The sequence below is a fragment of the Oryzias latipes genome, chromosome 6 (genome assembly GCF_053564925.1).
Source record: "Oryzias latipes strain Hd-rR chromosome 6, Olatipes_Hd-rR_3.1".
In the NCBI taxonomy this organism is placed as follows: Eukaryota; Metazoa; Chordata; class Actinopteri; order Beloniformes; family Adrianichthyidae; genus Oryzias; species Oryzias latipes.
Window position 1 is genome coordinate 28455864 of NC_136242.1, and position 15577 is coordinate 28471440.

A 15577-nucleotide genomic window follows, 5' to 3' on the forward strand; every position below is an offset into this window, starting at 1 on the left:
GGAGTTCAAACGAAATATAAATTAACGGATATTTATCAAATGATACTAAAGAAAAAAAAAGCTATTTTTTTAGATGTTCAAAATTTAGAAATATCAACAATAATATTACTACTACTACTGCTAATAATAATAATAATGATAGTAATAAAAATAATATAGAGAAAGCAGAAGAGCACTCCCATTTAATTTAAAGGCATTCTCCAAATCACAGAGAAGCAAAATGGAGCTTCCACAGTGAGTGGAAAAGTTTCTGGCTTTGGCTGATTCATCAGATGATCTTCCTATAAGCCTCATAATCTCACTGTAAAAAAAAAAAAACGTTGAATTTTGCCTTTACGTTATTTATTTTTGTCTACGTTTTATGTTGATTTAAAACTGCTCTGTGAATTGGGGGAAAATGGAGTTGAATTTTACATAACATTACCACAGTATGTTAGATATTGAAGTGATCTGGAGCAGAGCTGAAGATTTAGTTCAAGACAGTTTTCTAGTCAGTCTCTTATTTGTTGACAGCTGCTCCTGTTTTGACAGCCATTTTGGAACTTGATGACGTCACAAATGCTGTGTGGTGAAGAGAACCACTTCGCCACCTTCTGGTTGTAAGCGTTTTTGCTAATCTTTTCCCTGTAAATAATTTAAACAAAAATTATTTGTAATTTTGATCAATTGGCATTATGGTTATGAGCAGGTTTTCTAAAAATGTTCAAGTTTCTTGTTCAATAGGAGTATTAAATAAAACACTTGAAGCCTCTGCAAAGAAAGTCATTGTGGTGTTCTGAATAAATTAAAATAAAAACCTTTTGTCATGTTATAAATTATCTTAAAAATAAAATAAATACTGTATCAATGTGAGAACAGCAAACAGACACTTCTATAATTTTTTTAAATGTCAGGCGTCAGTCACTGTTTGGAAAATCTAGAAAATGTTTGTCTTACCCCAGTTTTATGTAATACAACCTACAATCTATACAATTTTTTGTTGAATTTTGTGTGCCATTTAGGATTTTGTTTTCTGGTCATGAGTAAACAACTAAAAACAAAAATGTTTCTAATATCTTGATCAGATTCTTTTCCCTAAGGTTTTTTAGCCAAAAGTCAAAAAGCTAAAATAAAACTGACAAATTTGATCAAAGCTAAAAAAAAAAAAAACTTCTCAAATATATATTTTTTATTTTAACCAACAGATTCATTTATTTATATTGTTTCAAAGTGTTAATCTTTTGGTTTCAGGTTTGGGTAGCTTTAACACAAAGACAAAAAAGGCAGTTTAGTGGTGTTTAAATGTGCTAATCTCAAAGAAACTTAACCTAAGTCAGGGATGCTTTTAAAAAAAATTCTCTATTTCTTTTTTTGTTGTTGTCTTTTTCGTTTCTCCTCTACTTCTTTTACATTTTTTGCAATCTCATGAATCACTTTCACAGCTGGATAATATTATTGTAGATCACATTCAGTGTTTATTCCTCTTTAAATTTTTTTGGTTTCATTTATTCCAAGGGGGTTGTGTTTTTGTTTACATGAGTTTTCTTGTCTCCATTTTATGAACATTTTCCCAACACTCGGTTTATCAAGGCTTTTTACATTTTTCTGACTTTCCCATTAAGTAGAATTTAATTGTATGAACCGAATTGTACATTTGACTTTAGTTGTTTGTGACCACGTGTCAAACTGATAAAAAACGATTTCCTGCAATAATAGAATTTGTACCTTAAAAGCATGATTTAAATTACCAAAAAAGAAGAATGTATTGTCATAGGAGAGCATTCTCATATGATCAAAATTAGTACAAATACAGACATAATAGTACTTGAATTTATTAAGATTAGTGCTTGATGAGGTTTTATGGATGAGGGTATTTTCTTCTCATTACCTACATTATTTTAGCCTCCATCGCTAAAAAACTGGATAATTTCTTTCTAATAAATATGAATACTTAGATATTAACTTCTTTAGAATGCTAAATTTGAGGGTTTCCATCAATTTCAAAAGATAATATTTATGATAAAAAGCGCACATGATTAGATATTAAACCTAAAAGAGAACATTTTCTGTTTCTGTCATTTGTTTTTTTATTGTCACTAGATGGCAGTGCGAGCTTCACAATGACGCTCCAGCTCCAACCTGGAGGAGCTCCCAGATGACAGAGAGTAATATCGACTTAAGGATGCTTCAAATCAATATTTTTCATTATTTGAGGTCCACACACGCATTGGAAAGGAATATTGTCTTTATTAAAGTTCAGTGTGTTATATTGGGTACAGAAGAAGTGCAAAACTGAGGGAGGCGACAACAGCTGACAGTTTTTCTGCCTCCATACTATGTAACTCCGCAATGCAGCTTTAGGGGATCAGCCAAAGGATTTTATAAGAACTGTTTCCTGATGTTTGGCATAAAAACAAGGGAGAAGTGTTTGGATGCAACATTGATGAAGATAAAAGCTGCATGCAGCGCTGTGCTGCCCACTCCTCTGCCGCAGCCGCAGCCCTTCTCCCATTAGGATCCTGCAGCCCATAAGCTGCTGAAGATGTTTGAACAAGGGATTTTTCAATGAGCTTTCACTTCCACTGGATTTTCCAAAGGATGCCAGAGTCATATTTTTATGCAGTTAGCAGCCTTTGTGAAGTCTATAGCAACAAGAGGAGGGTGGTAACAAGTTAAGTAACTTTTTGCATAAATTGCGCTCCTAAGAGCAGTTTTACTGCATCATGCTTTCACTTTTACCGGAGCAGATTGTTGATTAACAAAAAAACATTAACTCTCACTATAAATGTATAAAAAGGTAAAATTTCCCCAACTTAGGCTTAGCGTTCACACTGCAGGCTGAAACGACCCAATTCCGATTTTTCTGCCCCTATGCGACCTGTATCGGATCTTTTCATGACAGTCTGAACGACACAGATCCGATCTTTTCAAATGCGACCCAGGCCACTTGGGTCTGTGGTCCTGAATCCGATACGTATCCGATCTTTTGAAATGCGACCTCCGTCTGAACGCTCAGGCCACATGTATCCGACCCGTACGTCATCGATACGCTACAAACGTCATCATTCTGCATTGAAGTAGGCGGGAATGAGAACACAAACATAAACCATGGCAGACGATGCTGCTGAGACCAGTCAGTGGAAGGGAAGCGAGGTCACCGATTGGATTCATATTTGGGGTGACAGCTCCATTCAGGCCAAACTCCAGGGCTCATATCGCAACCGGACGGTTTTTGAAAATGTTTCCAGCGAAATGGCCGAGTGTTGTGTTGAACCTTCCCCGCCATGACTTTTTTTCCTTTCCGACCGTGATCAGAATCGCGGGGAGAATTTTTTTCAAAAAAATCGGAATTGAGCATTTAGCCCTGCAGTGTGAACGTAGCCTTAGTTTGCCTTTGATTGTACAACCACAAAACACATCAGTGGCAAAAAAACCCCAAAAAGTGCTGTTTGCTAAAGCAGCCTAAACAACCTTTAATACTAAAAATACAGCTCAACTGCAAAGAAGGCTAGAATAAATGTAATGTATTTTATAAAGGGTATGTTAAAAGTTTAAATTATGGTTATTTGCCTTCAGCTAATACAATTAAAGATATTTCCACAAAAATCCAACGTTTTGCATTTTGAAATTCACATTCACATAGACTGGAAGTGAGGGGAGGTTCTTGTTCTGTTAAAATAATTCACATTTGTACTTTCAATTTCAGAGTTTACACAATTGAAAATGGTTGTTTTTTCCGAATCTATAGATTGTAGATAATAAATCAAAAAATGTTTACAGTGTTACTCAATATCTGAAGAGTTATTATTTGGATGACTATTTTTTACCTAACTAAAGTGATCTTTTCCTACGGTCTTTTCTAACTGTGAAGCTTCTATTTATGAGGAAAGTTAATGCAAACTGAAGAAAACAACATTTTTTTGCTCTGTTTCTGAATCGAAAATCCAAAGTCTGCACATGAAAAACATTAAAACAACTGCAAACAATTGCGCGCTAAAGTGCGTCTTCATTTCAGTGTCACAGTTTGACACAAGATGGCGGTCTTCACAAATGTCAGAGATCACATCCACTTTGGAGCATTTTTCTTCTCATATCCAACACATTCATCTATTTGTTCTGTGAATCGAAAACAAAATGTAAAACAATTTCTCTATATTTTTAATATACTTATTTGTAGATTTTTGTATACATTAGTATTTCTTTAATCACATTTATTCGTTTTTTTTCACTTATATTTGTTATTATTGTTTGCATTCTCAAATACAAAGATGTTATGAGTAGTAGTATTTTTTTAGTTCCTGATTCATGTTTTTAATTTTTTCAAAATTGTAATTGTTTTATTTGTGAGCAGATGTTGTTTTGTTTTATTGTATTAATGTATAGATGGAGAAAAGGACGTTTTAAAAATGATTTTATAATAAATCATGCTGTGGTGTAAAGTCCTTGTTGAAAACTGGAGCAGAAATGGAATTAATAGTCTGATGAAAATCTATTTTCTGCTTCAGTCTAAGGGATTTAACGTCAAAACAAAAGCACGTTTTAATTCTTACATTTTGAATTCAAATGGAGGCACTTTTGTGGGACAGAATGTTTATTTTCTCCAAAAAAGGGAGACAATAAACACTTTGGAAAGATTTCCTAACAGCTCTTACAAAGTAAACACGTCATTGTTAACATAAGTGGCTTTGAAACCAGAACCAGGGGAAAGTGGACGTACAAATTGATCTTTTTTTCACACATTTCATTAAAACAAACTAATAATCACAAAAGGTAGTCACACATATTTACCCAAAGACCTGCACCAGTGGCAGAGTATTTTTTTCACATTTCTCCTGATGGGATGCTGTACATGAGAAAACTGGGTGTTGTCTGTATTAAAGCGAACTGGGATGCTTCACTAGGGGGCTCCACACTACGCTTGGAGGGGCTTCCAGCAGGTGTGTTTGTGTGTCCGAGTGTGCGCGTGAGCAGCTGTGACTGCCACCTGTGAGGTGAGGGAGTCTGACCTGCAGCTCTTTAGTTCCATACGGCTTCATGTGTGTGTATGTGTGTGTGTGTGTGTGTGTGTGATACAGAAAGAAGAGGCTGGCAGAGCTCAGTATCTTGGGGACCACTTAGTTAAAATGGCCCTTTTCCACATGAAACAGAAAACCCAGTTGAATCCAAATCTCTGCAGAAAGGCACATGCGACTGCCTACAGGGCAGAATCAGAGCTCTTTAATTACTTAAAAGCAGTTGCACTTCAATATGAATCAAAAAGCAAATATGAGCCGAGAGAGGGACTTTAAAGAGAGCCCAGAGGCTCGTCTATGAATAAAAAACACAGCAGCCTCACCACTCGTGTCCACGTCTCAGTTCCTCTCTGCTGGATATCACATATTCCCTGGAAGTCCCTCACATCTGGTTATATGGGTCCACTTTTGACCTGAAAAATGTTTTAAGTACAAGTTTGCTTTCAGAAAAATGTGAATATATGGGTGCCCAATGTTTGTGAAAACACATTATGTGCTTATGCATTCACATTTTTCTGAACTACTACTTCTCTCTGCGCCTCTCAGTCTATCTGTGCCAATGTCCACTGGCTGCACAAGCCAAACTCCTTTCATTTTTTTCTGCCGTCTTAAAGACTATCAAGGCTATATTTTTTTGACCAGCTTGCATCTCGGAAACAAGAATTACTCTCGTAAACGTTTGCTAATGGCTGGGGTTCTTGGCAGATTTAGCTAAACTCTCTCACAGATGCTCAAATAATTAATTCACACTTTAAAGAAAAAATAACATCTCCTTCCTTGTTTTTTTTTATAATGTATTGCTGCCTTTGCCGAGTAAGGGAAATGTCCTCATTTGCCTTTCTTTCTGTTATTATTAACTTTCTGTTTTCATTTCAAACCGAGCAGACACAGACCTGCTTTAAAAAATATGCAGATGACCTGTTGCTCTATGTCTCCAACCCAGCTCAGTCTCTTCCCTCTGCCCAGGCATTGCAGGGAAGTTTTTCAGGCTATAAGGTGAATATTAGCAAGAGTGAGCTCTTTCCAGCTAACGAAGCAGCACGAAACCTAGACTTTAATAGTTTCACTCTGAAAGTCGAGCGCAGTAGATTCACTTACCTTGGAGTCACAGTTACCCAAAAGTTTAAAGTTTTATTGAAATAAATTCTGCAGTTTATTTAACCAAATCAAACTGATAGTCCGGCAGTGGTCTTCCCTATCAATGTCCTTAGTTGATCGAGTGAACTCTGTTGAAATGGTTATACTGCCTAAACTTCGGTATCTTTTCCAAACTCTACCAATATGCATTACTGACTCTTTTTTTCAGCAACTAGACCCTCTTATATCCTTCTATATATGGCAGGGTAAACTACCTCATTTAAATAAAATCTACCTCCAAAAAACTAAAATATAAGGGCTGCTTGTCCACTATGTACAAGATGTAATCTTACAGATGCCTCTCTGTATCATATGTTCTTTTCATGCCCTCATTTGAATGTATGTTGGTGGACAATATTTGACACACTGTCTCGTGTATTTAACACTGATGCAAAACCAAATCCATTAACAGCCATTTTTGGGGTTGTGGAGGACCAAGCTGTTTTAGGTACTGCCAAAAAACACTGTATAGCCTTTGCATCACTCCTGGCGCGACGTGCTATACTGCTGAAATGGAAAGATGCCTTTCCCCCCTCTCATTCACAGTGGCTACAGGATATCATGTCCTGCTTCAAACTGGAGAAAATGAGGTGTTTACTCAAAAAGTCTTTTTACATATTTGAAGATGTTTAAGGTCCCTTTTTGAGAACAACATCCAGCTCTTTAGTAACATAAGCCTACAGCAGTTTGGCTGCATGTGGTAGCACATAGTACAGGTCATGCGTGATGGAGTGATGATATGACTGTGGCAGTGACAGGGAATGGTATGGGGTATTTTTTTTATCTTAATTATTATTCTTACGTATTATTATTTTTTTGTGTATGTTTTTTTTCTTTCCTTGGCTTTATTGCAAACACTTCTTTCAATAATTTGTCTTTCAGACTTACAGAACAGAACTCTGTACTTGTGTTAGTGTAATGTAAAACTCAATAAAAATACCTTGGGTTAAAAAAAAATATCTTACCGTCATCTTCAAAGCCTTCTGCTCTCACAAACTCTCTTATCAAGCTTAATAACGAAAAAGCAAAACAAAGCAAAAAATTAGCTTCATACCTTAAATTGTTCGAATCTAATACTAGATTTGCCAAAAAAAGGCAAAAAAGGCAAAAGGATATTCAGAATATGCTGAAAATATACTATACATAATGAAAAAAAGATGATTAATAAAAAAAAAGGATCTAAAAGGAAGCAGAGGAATACTTCATAAAGTTAAAAATCTAATATAAAAACAAAGTTTAGCATCAAAATATGTGACAGCATTCAAAGGAAGCATTAGTAAGTCCAATGGGCAAAAACAAAAAGCATAAGTAGGAAAGCTAAAGCATCGAGACAGTACATTAAATGGTAAAATGTACCCCAAACAGCTATCAAGCCACAATATGTATAAAATACTGAATTTTATAAAGAATAATTGTAAAAAAGAAATATCAGGAAGAAGTTTTTCCTTTGTGCATGATTGGTGTTGAACAAATGAAGCTGCCTAACCTCTTACATTCAACGCTAGTCTAGCTAAAACCTAAAGCAAGAAACTCCTGTAAACAAAGCTACACTAAACTAGCACTAACTACACTAGAACTAAACAGCCACTAGGTACATTTAGTGCATTTTCCGCAATTGAAGTTTCGGCCTGTCGTGATCCATGCGTGATAAACGTAATTCTTAAGTGTCATTTGTCATTCGCCGATGTGCACAGACGTCTGTCGAGGGTTTCAGGCTGATCGGTCTTTAGGGGAATACGGTTTTGAGCTGTTCAAAATTTTGGGTCAGTTAAGAATTACACAGTTTACACATATTATACGCATTATTATGTAAATCTTACAGAATTGTGCATGATTTTTCAGAGATGCATACACAAATTGCGTATTGCGTGTACAACGGACATTTCGCATTGAAATTACGTAATTGACGCACCTGTGTTCTTAGTGTGGTTTATTTGTACTTTTCTCTGTGGTTTTAACATAGTTCGTTCCTGATACATCTGCAAATATTTTATGTACAGACCACAACTGTTCTCACTTTTTCCATGTATATTCATGAATGACCAATTTTCATTTATGCAATATATGCAAAATGTATATAGTGGCTGTGTGACATGGCCTTTAGAAGTAAAAAATTCCTACCCCATTAACAGATTTCCTTAAAATAAAAAAAAAATAAAAAACACATAAGAAGCCAACAGGGTAAGAAATTTGTCTTGCCAAGATTTCTTATTTAAGAAAGAAATTCTCGTTGGTCGGGCTCCGTTGGTCGGGGGGTCGGGTCCGGTGCCTGGGTGGGGCGGGCTGGGGCGCTGCGTGGTCCTCTGGGCTTGGGTGTGGGGGTGCGTGGTGGGGGGGTGGGGTGGTGGTCTGGCTTGGCTTGGAGGGGTGGTCCCTTTGCCTGCGCTGGGGGGGGGTTGGCGGGGGAACCCTGCTCGGGAGGGGGGGCCCAGCGGCGCCGGATGGGCTGCCCATCTGCACCTGGGGCTGGGATCGGCCCTTCCCTGGCTCTGGGACGGGACGGGACAACCCTCTCGGGGCCCCCGGTCGCTCTGGGTGTCATCCGCTTCGGCTGCGGGGTCTGGGGTGGGGTAGGGTGGGGGGCTTGTCGGCCCTGTCCTGTGGGGGGGCGTTCTGGGGGGGGGGGGGGGGGGGCATTATTGGTACGGGTCGGGGGGGCTAACGGGTCGGGGTCTCCGCTGAGGCAATCAGTGGTTGCCTCGGCCGGTTGGCCTCCTCGGTCCCGTCAAGGCCTGACCAGAGCTCCTCTAGGGCCGGCGTTTGGGGGTGGGGGCCTGGGCTTGCTCCGGGGGGGGCGGGCTTTCTGGCTCCTCTCTCTCTGTGTGGGGTGGGTGGTGCCGGGCCTGTGGTGTCGGCGCCTCCGGGGGTGGGGCCCCTGGGCTGGGTGGCCCTGGCCTCTTAGCTGTTTGACCACCGGGGGACAGTCTACCAGCTGTCCCCAACTTACCCCCTTCCTCATATAACCTCATATTAGGATGAGGGGGTGGGGGGTCTAGCCTGCGATGCGCCTTGGGGGGGGGCTACTTGGCAGTGGCCCCCCTCCTATGGTTGCCGTATGGAGTGGGCCCCCCCTCTTTCGGTTTTATTTGCACCTTAGACATGAAGGGTCCTTGGTAGGGGGGGTGCTTGGACATCACTGCAAGCAAGCAGCAGATGTCCTCCTGGCACCCTACCCGCCAATTTTAACCGCACCTTAGACATTTAGGGCCCCTTGGTGGGGAGGGTGAGGGGACATCACTGTGAGTAATCAGGAGATGTCCCCCTAGTGCCCTACTCGCCAATTTTAACTGCACCCTCCTTAGTACACACACCCCTCCCCCTTCAATATATACATTCCAACATAAACACACACACATGCACACACACACCCTCTCATACACACATACACGCACACACATTTTGCAAGGAAGGTGGGACCTGGGTCCATCTGTCCCCTACCCCTTCCCTGGTGGGGGGTGCGGGCCCCTTGGCGATGGTGGCCGTGTCCCTTGGGTGCCGGCTCCCTGGGCCCTGCGGTGCTCTCTCCGCACGGTGGGGGTGTTCATATTACACCTGAGCCGGAGGTGTTCGTGTCCCTGGGGGGTGGGTCCTGGTCCTTGCCCCTGAGCGCTGGGCCCCGCCAAACTTCCAACATGGCCGAGCCTGGTCGGGCCATATTTATAACACCCCTTGTGGGCCACCCTTTTTTCCCCGGGGTTCCCCCCTCCTGGGCGGAGGCGGCGGGCCCCTGCCTTGCTCCTCCCTGGACCAACCGTGGGCCGGGTGGGTGGCTGCCTGGAGTGCGGAGCGGGTCTCCCTTGGGGGGTCCTGGCTCGTACCTGGGGTTGGGGCGGGGGGATGCCCGGAACTCCTGGGTGGTGGTGGGGTGCTCGTCTGGGGCTGTGGGCGTCCTTCTCCGGTGGGGCCCTGCGTTGGGCTCTTCCGGCGCGGCGGGGGGGCTGCTTTCCTGGCTGGGCTGGGGCGGCGCTCTCTTTCCCTCCGCGCCTCCCTGCTCTCTGGCTCTGGGGGCCTCGCGGCGGTCCTGCTGGCCCTGGCCTGGGTGGCGGTCTTGGTCGCCCGGGGGGCGGTCGTTCCCTGCCTGTTCCCGTGTGGCGTTGGGGGAATTCTGGCTGCCGCTGCTGCTGTGGCGGGGGTCTGGGTGTGGGGGTGGCTGGGCGCTCCTCCTCCTTATTTTCACATTCCACCATCCATTTTAGAAGAACATAAACACTCACCTGAGCACAGGTGTTAGCTCACTTTGCACTTATAGTTTGCATGATTGAATGAATGAAAGATTTCACACTAGTTGGTTTAAAGGCATAGGTATGCGTTCGTGAACACTATCTGTTTTGTGTACATGTTGACATGTGAACATTTTTGCGGCTAGCAGGTGTGTTGATAATATTTGAGTGTGTGTGAACAGGCCCCGCCCTTTTTGTACTACATTTGAACTGTACCGTAATGATAAACAACCAGTAAACCTGTCTGCTTTATGCTGCTTCATGGTCTTACCCCCCCCCCCTCTCACTATCACCCCCCCCCCCCCCCCCCTCTGACATCCCTCCCTCTTCTTCCCTTCTTTCCTTTTCCGTCCGGTCCAACACCAAAGATTTTCAATCATGGTTGAAATGAATAAAAGTTTGGCCTCAATTACAAAAGGGGTTTGTTCAGTCATACCTTTGGTTTGTCTGAAGATTAATAACCCCTCTTGTTAAAGTAAAATATGTCCAACACAAGAGGCCCTCAGCTCTCATCTGCCTGCCTAGCTGTTGGACAGGACAAGTTAAAAAAAAAAGAAAAAAAAAAAAAAAGAAAGAAATTCTTGTCACTAAGACGTTTTCTCAAATTAATATTACTTTGCTGTTGAAAAAGTTGGGTCTGTTTCTTAAGTTTCAAAGAAGAGAGGTAAATAAATACTCAAATAAATACTTGTGGGTTTTTAAACGTTGAACGATCACTACAGATATTCATCTGTTGATGTACTTTTCTAGTAAAGTTTGTAAGAAGAATTACAGGGTTTTTTTTCATAAAGTTCGTTTGGGCCAAAAAATACAAAAACATCAGATATATAACAAACACGATGGATGCTTGAGTTAGAAATGTATTAATATCATTAAGTGTTAAAAAAATAGAAAAAAAGTTAAAAGGGATTTGAGTGTAAACGTCTTTCATGAAGCATCAGCCCTTTTGACGATGACGATCCACCCAATGTCAAACAAAAAGGTACAACCAAGTGTGGTTTATTTGAAAGTTTTATTTTGGAGGGCCAATTAAATGAAAATCTCCGCTGTCAAAATCACAGTAGCTCAAACTGCAGGAGATGTGGAGGGATGACAAAATGAAAAGTGAGAACAAGGTGCATATGTGAAGAATGGAGAAACAGAGGAAAGAAGTGTTATGTGGGACCGCTGCATGTGGCTTTTGGGCCTCATGGTGGGAAAATCGAACACTTACAGCACACACTCAAAACCACACCCGCCCACTTAACAAATTTATTTATGTAGAGCTCAGCTTCAGCCCCCACCCCAGTCCTCCTCCCTTCTCCTTTTTTTTTGCAGGTTATGGGAGATAGCGAAGAGATAAATATCGCAGGCAATAAAAGGCCTGGATCATGAATAATAAAAGAGCCGTAATCTCGAGCAGTGATTTATACATCTGATGGCCGCACACTCACACACAGTCAAATATCCAACACTGTTAAATTGAGATGAATGGTGATGCAGGATGGGGGGCAGCCACGCACTCGCAAACACCGCCCACGCGTGTTAAAGCAGCCTACCAGAGATTCACGCCGATAATATGTAGATATGGCAAAACACACCAGTTCTGTGTTCAATGGCAACAAATGCACATTTTACAAGCCCTTCTTTTTCACAATTCATTTAAGTCTGAAGAAACAAAAGGTGTCAAGTGAAAAAGTAATTCAAGAATGATAAAGTGAATAAACTATAAAAAGCATTCAACATATTTAACACAGTTTTAGGCACTTCACTTTTTAGGTCCCATAGAATAAAAAAAGGCTGAATTACTTCTCTACCCCTCTGACTACTTCCTATTGCTCCAATTGTAGGGGCATTTTGAGCTGTAGTGGTGTCCAAAAATGTTTTTTTAGGGAGGAGCCGTAGCGACTTAGGGCAGGCTATCCTACTGCTTGTAGGGCGATCTTCATCGTGCTGTAGCCCGGAAGAGAAACGCATTTCTTCACATCGGAGTGCTCCAAAGCACATAAGTTTACTTTAAAATGTAACTAGTGGCTTTTTGTTTTTGAAGGACTTTTTACATGTATAAAACCGATGTTATGTATTTTCCGAGCGCAGGCAGCTATGAGGTTTTGGTGACCTGCGACTTTTCGTGATGTCATTCAGCGTAAGCTGTAGGGTAAGGGACTTAGCCAATTCGCATATATCCAAAATCTTCAAAGAAAGTGAACATTTCTGAGTTATTCTTGGGCGGCCGTGGTGCAGCGGTAGGGCGGTCGTCCCATGATCGTAAGGTTGCAGGTTCGATTCCCGCCTTGCACGCCCATGAGTCGAAGTGTCCTTGGGCAAGACACTGAACCCCACCTTGCCTCTGGTGGTAGGCGGGCGCCTGTGCTTGGCAGCGGAGCGACCACCAGTGTGTGACTGTGTGTGTGAATGTGTGTGTGACTGGGTGAATGGGTCTGTGACTGTAAAGCGCTTTGTCCTTGTAGGAAGAAAGGCGCTATATAAGTATACGCCATACGCCATTTCTCTTCAACAAAGTTTAACTAAGACTAAAAACTTGAAGTTTTAATAACTTATAATAAATAATGGATCTGTGTGGCTCAGTTTATAGTATACTTTGGAGTCATAAAAAAATCCTTTAGCACACATCAAACAATGATCAAATGATCACATAATTTTATGTGGCATTTTTAGTATCATTGGATGCTTTTTTGTTTGTGCATATTTTAAAGACCCACTCCGATCATCTTTTGATCTATTTTAAAAGCTTTAAGGGTGTATTCAGACAGGATCGCTTAAAGTGAACCAGAGTTTGTTACCACCGGGAGTTCGGAACAAATTTTCAGTTAAAAACATATGCATCATGAGAAAAATGCTACAAGCACATGTTAAAAAACACCAAAAACACAATTTTCCTCAGAGTGAGTCTTTAAGCATTTGGTTTTCAGATAGACATCCATCACTGGACATCAGGCGTTCTTATGGTGAGGAACTACTGTAAATGCCAATCATTTAGTGCCATACTTCTTTAAAGGGCCTGTATTATGCTATCTGTCCTTAAGCCTGTTATGGTAAACCATAGCCATAAATATAGTAATATATTACCTTTGGTACACTAAAGAGCACATTTTTTACAAAATATTGTTTATTTTTAATGAGTTTTTTCCAACCCCGCCCATTTCATGACATCATCTTAGAGTCGACCTCAGCACCCTCCAAACAACAGCCGAACTTTTGCAAAAATGGATGTACATGTTGTGCATATAAAAGGAAAGCGTTTCTCCGCAGAGAAACTGGTTGTGTGTATTAGCTTCGGGGTGGTGCTGGCAGCACAGACTCTTCTTGGAAGGGGCTGTTCTCACTGGTCTAACACAATGTGCGGACCCGCTCATTTTCGTGGGTTGTGAGGGGCTCGTAATCTGAGCGCAAGTTTTTAGAGGAATACCCAATTTTAATTGGCTGCCAGTTCGCGCCTACGGTCCCTCTGACCTTCACCGGGACATTCATTCACATACCAGTGGAGCTGAACGCAAAAAATACATTTTGTGCGGAATAGGCCCTTTAAGACTACTTGTCACTACTGAGGCACAACACTGAAGTGTAATCGTGTGACTGTGAACCAAAACATCAGTCAGTCTAAAATGGGAAACTTATCAGCAGTCTGGCTAAATATTACACTTTACTTCTCATTTAACATAATGGATTAACAACATAATAAATATTGAGAAAGTTAAATCCAGCATTAAAAGAAATTTCACAACTACTGACAAGTGCCTGCTTATACACAGTACAGACCAAAAGTCTGGACACACCCTCCCATTCATTTGAATGAGAAGGTGTGTCCAAAATTTTGGTCTGTACTGTATGTTGACAGCGAGTAAAGAGGAAGGTACTAATTGTCATTGTTAAAGAGAAAAAGTACTGAGAGGCTCATATAGGGACACGAATCTCTAGAACCGACTATAATGACTTTTTGAATCAGTGAGCCTCCCTGGTTGCAAATGCCACACCGGCCAGTGAATTTTATTGTGTATTTATGTAAAAGAAATGAAGGTGTTACACCACATAAATCAGTTCTTGCAAGCACTGTAATGAAAATGAGAATATCCTGAAAAAGAGCTAAAACGAAAGAACAAGCGCAAAAATATTATCTGACTTTAAAAGGTATTTTGGCTCATCTAAAGTATGTTTTTGAGTTTGTACATTTGTAAAATCGTCCGTTGAGGTTTCAAGTTTTTCTTCAAAAGCTGATTCTGGACTGGGTGGTTTTCTGCGATAGACCACTTGGGTGTTCTCTTCCAAACGCACTGATGCATGTCAAAATACAGCAGAGACACGTAATAGAGAGGTATTACATATGAAAACGACTATACACAAAACCATCTTGCAGTACTTTAGAATGATCACTGAGAGCAGTTTTCAAAAGTGAGTTACTTCCTTAAACTCATATGTTAAAAGTCAAACTTTACAAACTAAAAAACCCACCTGCAGTCAGATTCAAAACCTGATTTTAGTCTCTATAACTGTTTTGTACTCATTCAGTAACCATTGTAACTGCATTTGAGGCATATGCCCCATCCATCCATCCATCCATCCATCCATCCATCCATCCATCCATCCATCCATCCATCCATCCATCCATCCATCCATCCATCCATCCATCCATCCATCTTATTCTGCTCATCTGAGACTGTGTCAAAACAAAGATGCCCAGACTTCCCACTCCACGACCACCTTCTCCAGCTCCTCTGGGGGGACGTCTAAAGTGTTGGACAGTTGGGCGTTCCTGGAAATCCTCTTGATGTGGAGGAACAGCAGCTCTACTCCAGGATCTCTCCAGGTGACCAAGCCTCTTACGCTATCTCTAAGGGAGCACCCACTGACCCTACTAAGGAAGCTCATTTGAGGTGCTTGCATCCAGAACCTCGTTGTTTGGGTCATGACCCAGACCTTATGACCATAGTTCAGTATTGGAAAGTAAATTGAGAGCTTCGCTTTTAGAAAACGCTGCTACAATCCGCCTGTCGATTCCACACTTCGATCTTACCTCACTTGTGAACAAGACACCAGGATACTAAAACTCCTCCGCCTAGAGGAGGAGCACTCCACCAACCTGGACGGAAATAAACTACCTTTCTTCAGTCAAGAATCATGGCTTCAGACTTGGCGATGCTAAAGGTCTTAGCTTGATGAAGCAAACAAGAAACCACCATCTGCAAAGAACACAAAGGAAATCCTGCTCCTACTAAGGATGTAAGGCGCCCA